Genomic DNA, 7,033 nt, shown 5'->3' on the forward strand with positions numbered 1-7,033 from the left:
TGCTTGTTTTCCTACCCAGTCTGGCTGCTGCTTCCGTATTCTCTTCCCAGTTTGCTGCTGCCTGCCTATTCCCCTTCAGTCTGCTGTCACTTGCATATTGCAGCTAAGTATGTTACCACCTGCCTCTTGCCCAAAGTCTGCTGCCTTTTGTTTACCTCTCATCTTGGTCTAGTGCTACCTGATGATACCCCAGGCTGTCACCCCCTGCCTGTCTCCCTAGTTTACTATGCTGCCACCTGCCTGTTTTCTCCTCTGTATGCGGCCCGCCTAATTTTTCCCAGATGTGCCCCAAAGTCTTGCTGCTGTAACCACAACATTTCTGACAGCCTGCTTCTGCCCTCAGTTTCTACTTTTAGTTTGCTGCTCTCATACACCTCCAGTCTGCTGCCATCTGCCTATGACTCTCTCCCTTACACTATTTCCACCTGCTCATTTCCACCTAGGGCTGTTCTCTGGTTGTTCTCCTAACCAGCCAATCTCCTGCCTTTACCCCCTTCACTCTGCCGCATGCCTGCTAAGCCCCTTTTTTGCATCCCTACCTATTATTTCCTGCACCTCCCCCCCCCACAGTCTGCTACCTTCATGCCTCCTAATCTGCTTCTTGCCTTTCACCCATACCATGCAAACACCTGCCTTTTCTCCATCTTAATTCTGCTCCCTATCCAGTCCTGCCTGTTCACTTCTGTCTGCTGCCGTCTGTCTGTACTGCCTCTTCACTTTGCTGCCTACCTGCTTAGCACCCTGCCTGCTTACTGCCTATTACTTCCTGTTTTAACCCAATCATCTGCCACCAGCCTCTTCCCCTCCCAGTCTGCTGTCTATTTGTTCTCCCGTTTACTCTGCTGCTTGCTAGTTTAGCACTATGTATTCTTCTTATCTATTCCTCCTTGCACATTCCCCACAAGGTCTGCTGCCTTCTTGCCTACCCAATCTGCTGCCTGTCTCTTCCACTCCCTGCTGTCACCTGTTCTACCAACCAGTTTTACTGCAGCCTGCCCTTCCCGCTCCAAGTCTGCTGCCTCCTGCCACCCCTTTGACTCTATTAGCTGTCTGTTTCTTTCATGTCTGCTGCCTGCCCATTCCCTTCCTGCATGCCACACAAAAACTGCACCCTGCCTGCCCCCCCCACCATCCAAGCTTGCTGCCTGCGCATATCATCCTTCCTGTTCCTTTCACAGCTGTTGCTGTCAAACTACTGCCCCTTTAAGTCTGCTTGCACCTGCCTAATCCCTCCAGTCTGCTGCCACCTGCCTTTTCCACCTCCAGTCCACTGCCACCTGTTTGTCCCCCTCCCAAGTCTACAGCCACATGTCCATTTCCCCAGTCTGCTGCTTGCCTGATCACCACCCAGTCTATTGCATTCCCAGTCTAATTCCGTCTTCCTGTTCCCACCAGTATATTCTCTTCCATCTGTTGCCACCTGCCGTTACCCTACCAAGTCTGCAGCTGCCTGCTATTTCTGCTGCCAGACTACTGTTGCCAGACTGTTTTCCATACATCACTCTGCTGTCTGCTTGTCCCCCTCATATTGCTAACTGCCTATTTCCATGCCAATTTTCTCCCCAACTCTACTACTGCCTCTCCCAACCCCCAGTCAGTTCCCACCTGCCTGACATAATTTATCTGTTTCGCCCCAAGTCTGCTGCCACCTTTGTATTCCTCCTCCCAGTCTGGTGCCTGCCTATAGTCCCACCCTGTATGCTGCCACCCTCATGGTCAATATCTGCTTGCCTTTTCCCACCCTGATTGTTTTACTTCCCTGTCTATTACAGCTTGCCTCTTCCCCATCTTCACTCTGCTTCCTGCATGTGCTGCCTGCATGTTCTCCCCCTTTAGTCAGCCCTGCTCTTCTGTCCTCCCTATTTCCTCTTGTCTGCTGCCACCCTTGAGTCTGCTAGCTGCGTGCCTACTCCCAATCTCCTGCCTTCATGCCCCTTGCAATCTGCTTCCTGCCACTTCCTACTTCACAAGTATGCTGCGGCCTGCATGTTCTTCCACCTTTACCCCTGCTACCTGCTTGTTTTCTCTAGCCTGCCGCATGTCTTTCATTCCTACATGTACCACCCGCTTCCTTGTCTTTTGCAGTCTGCCTATCCTTCACTTGCCTGTTCCCCCTGTTTGCCGTAACCTTTCGTTTCACGTAGGTATACTGCAGCCTCACTAACCCCTCACTATTGCCTAAGTTCTTCCTAATGCCACTTAACTGTTCTTGTACGCAGTCTGCTGCTGCCTTCCTCTTCACACTTCCAGTCTGCTGCTACATGCCTGCCTGCTACATATCTGCTTTCTGCCTATTCCTTCCTGCATGTCCCCCCAGTCTGCTGCCTCATGATCGGCTAATCTTCTGCCTGCTTTCCCACCATAGTATGCAACCACCTGCCTTTTCTCTAAGCTTCACTATGCTGCTGCTTGCCTATCTCCTCCCTCTCAATTTATTTCTGCCTGACTATTTCTGGCCTGGTCTGTTCACTGAGTGTTCAGTCAGCTACTGCCTTCTTCTTCCCGTCAACTAACACCTGCCTGTTCTTATACCTATGCTATTACCGCCTGCAACCCCTTCTTAGTCTCCTGACACCTACTTATTCTCCTCCTTCACTCTGCTTACTGTCTATTCCTTCCTCCATGTTCACCCCAGTCTGATGCCTTTTTGACTCCAATCAGCTGCATGCCTCTTCACAATGCCACTCTGCTGTCACCAGTATGTTCCTACCCCTTTATTCTACTGCCTGCCTAGTCCTGCCTTTTTGTCCTGTCTGTTCTGCCTACTTCACTCTGCTGCCTGCATGTACTTCCCCCTTTACTCTGCTGTCTGCTTGTTTCCCCTAGTTTACAGCCTGTCTATTCCTTACTGCATGATGTCCCCGCCTAACCAGCCTGCTTATTCCTCAACTGCCTGTTCCCCAGCTAGGTCTATTGCAGCCTGCCTATTCAACCCTCTCTGTTGCCACCTGTCTGTTCTCCTACTCGGTATGCTACCGCCTTCCTGTTCCTCCCCAAATCTACTGCAGCTTGTCTCTTCCTCCTTCCAGTATGCTGCAACCTGCCTATTACCTCACTCATTTTTTCTGCTGCTGCATGCTTATTCCCTCAAGTATGCTACTACCTGCCAACTGCCCCCAAATCTGCTGCTGCCTGCCTACCGCCCCCCATCTTGGTCTATTGCTACAGCCCTATCCTGATTGTTCTACACAGTCTACTGTCACTTGCTTCCCCCCCCCCTAGTCTGCTGTCGGATTCTTCTTTACTCTGCTAACTGCTTGCCCGCCTACCTCTGCTGCCTGCCTTTTCCTTCATATATACACCCTCTCCACTCTGCTGCCTGTGCAGTCCCATTTCCCCTTCTACCCTGTTGTGTCTTTCGCCCGAGTCTACTGCCACATGCCTTTCCTCTAGCATGCAACCGCTTGCTTAGTCTCCCAGCTCCACTGTGCTGCACGCGTCTGTTTCTCCTTCTATGTGCTGCCTGTCTATTTCTGTATGTTCCGTATGTTCCCCAGTTTGCTGTCTGTCTGCACCCACAACTTTACTGACTGTCTATTCCCTCTATCTGTTTTCCCTCTTGGTCTGCTGCTCTCTGACCAGTCCCCTTCTTAATTGGCTATTACCCCTCACTTACTCTATTTATGCCCATCTGTTCTGGGCAGGGATGATCTCCAAGTGTTCTTCTACTTCTACTATTATTTCCTGCACCTCACCCCCTTGTTTGCTGCCTTCATGGCCCCTAATTTGCTTCCTGCCTTTCCTCTTTACTATGCAAACACATGCCTTGTCTTTCCATTTTACTCTGTTGCCTGCCTCTTTACCCTCCCAGTCCACTCCCTCCTACCTTTTGTTCCCCATCATTCTGCAGCCTCTATATTTCATTCTTCCTGCCCCAACCCTGTCTGCTGCTACCTGTCTATCCCTCACCTGCCTTTTCTTACTTTTGCTGCTGCCTGATTTTACCCCTAACCAGTCTGCTGCTGCATGCATATTCATTCTCCTAGTCTGCAGCTGCCTGCTTATTCCCCTTCAGACTGCTGACGCATGCCTGTTGCAGCCAAGGTTGCTACCACCTGCCTGTTGCACCTAAGTATGCTTTACCCCAGTCTGATATCGCCTGCCTTTTCCCCTTGCTTCACTATGCTGCGCCCTGCCTATTCCTCACTGCATGTTCTCCTCAGTATGCTGCCTGCCAGCCCCCACAACACTGCTGACTGCCTACTTCCAGTTTCAGTTTCTCCTTTTATTTTGCTGCAAACAATAACAAGATATACAAAGGAAGAAGAATAAGAGCATTACATACAGATGCAGTATGGTACAAATTTTATTATAAACCACAAATAGCTCCCTATGAAACTTAAATAATTCAGATTTTTTTGATTATTTTTCTATTTATTTATTTTCAGTTTTAATTAATTGTTGAACATGATTCAGCACTTGATTTATTCGGATCTGGATTATTAGTTTAATAGTGAGCTATTTGGCACATGTGGTTTATAATAAAATTTGTTTTATCTTACTGCATCTATATGTCACTCTCTTTTTCTTCTCCCCTTGTTTATCTTGATGATGTTTTAAGATTAAGCAGCTCATAAATATAGTATATGCACCATTGATTAACAAAGCTTGGGGTTGCTGTGTTTTGGGCTAGCCTTTTTTTCTAATATCTTTCTCTAAAACACTTTCTTGACCTTGTGGGCTCATTTCATACCAATTTATTCTATGTTCTGCTATACAGCATTATTCCTTTCTGCATATTCCCCCTCGAGTCTGCTGGCTGCCTACATATTCCTGTCTTCATTTTGCCCTCCTAGTCTGTTAATGTCTGACTGTTCTCTTTCCATGTCTGATGCCTGCGTCATCCACAGTCTGCTGCCTACATGTTTTCACCCCTGTTTGCTGCTGCCTGCATGTCCTTCCTCATTCTTATTGGCTGCCTGTTCCCCTGCCCAGTCTGCTGCTTCCTTCATCTTCCCTCTCTCAGTCTGAACCATCAGCCTGTTCCCTCACTTTCTGCTGCTACCGCCTGCCTTTCTCAACCCCCTGTCTGCTGCTTTCTGTGTATCCCCCTTGGTCTAATGTCACCTGCTTATATCCCCAGGTCTGTGGCTGCCTCTTCCCCCTTCCAGTCTGCTGCCTGCTGCCTACAGTTTGCTGCCGCATGCCTGTTCCTCCTAATATGCTATTGGCTGACATCTCTCCTATACAATCTGCTACCATCCGCTTGTTCTCCTCCTTCACTTTGCTTCCAGTCTTCTTCCCCCATCCGAAGCCTGCCCATTCCCTTCTGCATGACACCTCTAGTCTGTAGACTGCCTGCCCATTTTCACCCCAGTCTTTTGATGGATGCCTGTTTCCCCTAGCATGCTACCGCAAGCCTGTTACATTCTACTCTGCTGTCCTCTGCCCAAACCTCCCACGGCTACAGCCTGGATGCTCCATCACCCAGTCTGCTGCCTTTTGCCTGCTCCCCAGCCTGCTGCTGCCTCCACTTCTACATGCCGGCTCTGCTTCATATGCAGCCTGCTTTCCCCCTCTAGTCTGTTGCCACCTGTATATGTCCCTTCAGGTTGTTTTCACCCCCCCACCGCTGTGCTACCATGTGTTTGTTTTCCCAATCTTTCTGTTATACCATCTGCTGCTGCCTGTTCCCCTACCCATTCTGCTGCCTGCATTTCCCCCTCCCAGTCAATCTACTTATTATGCTGCCTGTTCAAACCCCATCACTCTGGAGCTGCCTGTTTCCCCTATGCCTATTGCTCCTTGCCTGTTTCATCCCAAGTTTCTTGCCTGCCTATTCCAGCCTTCCTGTTTACCTACTAGTCATCTGTAGTTTGCCTATTCCACCTCCTAGTTATCTGCCATCTCCCCATTCCTCACTATTCTCTCACCGCCTGCCTTTTCTCCTTCCCAGTCTGCTAATGCCTTTCTGCCTGAGTCTTCAGCAGTCTGTAGCTGCCTGGCTTAACCATCCTTTACTCCCCTTACCTATCTGCTGCATTCTGCCAGTTCCCACCCCATAGTCTACTGACACCTGCCTGTTCCTCTTCTTCCCAGTCTGGTGATGACTGCTTGCCCCCTGACTGTAGCTCCACTGTCTGCTGCCACCCTGCTACAGCTTGCTTGTACTACCAAGTCTGTTCCTGCTTGCCTGTCCCCCTAGCCTACTGCTGTCTGCTTGCTCGCCCCCAACAGTCTGCTGCCACTTGCCTGTCCCCCATTATCTGTTGCCAGCAACCTGCTCCCCACAGTCTATTGCCATCTTCCTGTGACCCCAGTCTGCTGCTGCCTACCTGTTCCTCTCCTGTTTACTGTTGCCTGTCACTGTCGGCTGTCACTTGTCTGTCCCCCCAAAGTCTACTCCCATCTGCTTGTAAGAACTTATCCTTGTACAAAGTTTCCTATCTGACCTGGTTCCCTAAAGTCCTGACAAAAGGTTACCTCTGGACTCACGAAGAGTCGTCCTTCAGCACTCAGGAGAGGAAAAACCCCCTGTGGGGGAAACCTCTGAGGGACCATGGCATGAAGAACTGCCCTCCCTCTGGGCTTTAAGAGGCAAACACATATGTAAGTATGTAAGTTAACATACCTTTAATATTTGAATTACCACCTTGTTTCTGTCCTTCTCAAAGCAGCATGCGAAAGGAGGACACTCATCCCCTTTGTGGAAACATCGATCTCCAAGAACGGGTACAGGAGTAGCCGTAGACACACTCTGGAGACACATCCACGTGAGTCTCTTTTTGGCATAGAGATGGGTATCGGAATTCTTTGGGCAGTTCTAGGAGTAAATAGACTTTTGCAGCAGTTATCAGTATTTGCCACTGTGACATCACAACGTTATCGCTTTATGATATTTAATGATTTATTTTCGGTTACTATTCCTTAACCTATACTTATGATACACAGTCCACATTAGCTTAATACAAATGTATTTCAATATATAAACTGTTTTGTTTCCCACTACCAAATAAAACAGTTTAAGCCTTAACTGGATTTTGCAAACAATACAATACCAGGTCTAACCATTCTCAAGATGTATTCTATATTA

This window comes from Spea bombifrons, chromosome 2 (genome assembly GCF_027358695.1).
Source record: "Spea bombifrons isolate aSpeBom1 chromosome 2, aSpeBom1.2.pri, whole genome shotgun sequence".
Taxonomy (NCBI): domain Eukaryota; kingdom Metazoa; phylum Chordata; class Amphibia; order Anura; family Pelobatidae; genus Spea; species Spea bombifrons.